A 1,043-nucleotide genomic window follows, 5' to 3' on the forward strand; every position below is an offset into this window, starting at 1 on the left:
CATCGTTTGAAGAAGAATCTCTTGTGGAGCAGGCTGAGTTCCTGGTGTCCTTCGTGGAAGTATTAGGAAAGAGAAATTGACTTTGGCACTTTCTCCCCATTGCGTCTCCAACACCTGGCTGCCTCTGCTCTCTTCCCCTCACGGTACTTCCTTCTCACCTCTCGGCGTCCTGTTCGGAGTCAGTCTTTGCAAGTCCTTTCTGTGTCTCCCGCTTGCAAGCTGAGGGAGAGGGCAGAGCTTTGACCAGCTTAAGTTTGATACCGCGACAAGATGGCTCCGGGCACTTGGTCCATGAGGGAGGACATAGGCACTCGTGTCAGCTTCCAAAATTTTTCATCTGGCCTTGATCACCCAAGGTCCCCTGACACACGTGTGTTGATCTTGGAATGCAAAACAGCTGCCGGCTTCTTGAGCAGGAAGACAGGAGGGGAATATACACATCAGTGAGCATGTCAGGAGGCAGGCGGGTGGCTGTAGGAATGAACACGTCAGTGAAATTGATTAGGCTCTGTTGTGCTGGGTCTCAAATGATAAAAGCGGGATTCACAGCTCCCCTCCCCACTTTGATCAACTGGGACAAGTGTCGCTTCATAGTGAGTGCCCCTCTACTTTGCCTCCGCTTCACCCTATTGTTTAGTTATTCATTCATTTCCCCCCACAAATATTTAGCCACTGTTTAGGTACCAGACACACAGAGGTTAATGAGGCCAAAGTTCCTGCCGTCAGAAAGCTAACCCTGCAGCGCAGTGACCAACCGTTCGATTTTCAAGTGGGAGGTCGCAGGACTCCGGACTTTGGGAAAGTTGAGGGCAAACTGGGCACCCTATCATGGAAGACAGATCATTACCAACACCACTCAAAAGCCCACTGCCCTCAAGTCACGGGGTCCATTCTGACACAGAATAACGCCACCGGCTGGAGTAGAACTGCCTTGCCACGTGTCCAAGGCTTTGTAGAAGCAGCTCTCTCCTGAGGATCAGGTGGTGGGTTCGAACCACTGGCCTATGGGTTCATAGCCAAACATTTTAACCACTGCACCACCA

The sequence above is a fragment of the Echinops telfairi genome, unplaced genomic scaffold (assembly GCF_000313985.2).
Source record: "Echinops telfairi isolate 266 unplaced genomic scaffold, ASM31398v2 ScPeMD7_7420;HRSCAF=8458, whole genome shotgun sequence".
Taxonomy (NCBI): domain Eukaryota; kingdom Metazoa; phylum Chordata; class Mammalia; order Afrosoricida; family Tenrecidae; genus Echinops; species Echinops telfairi.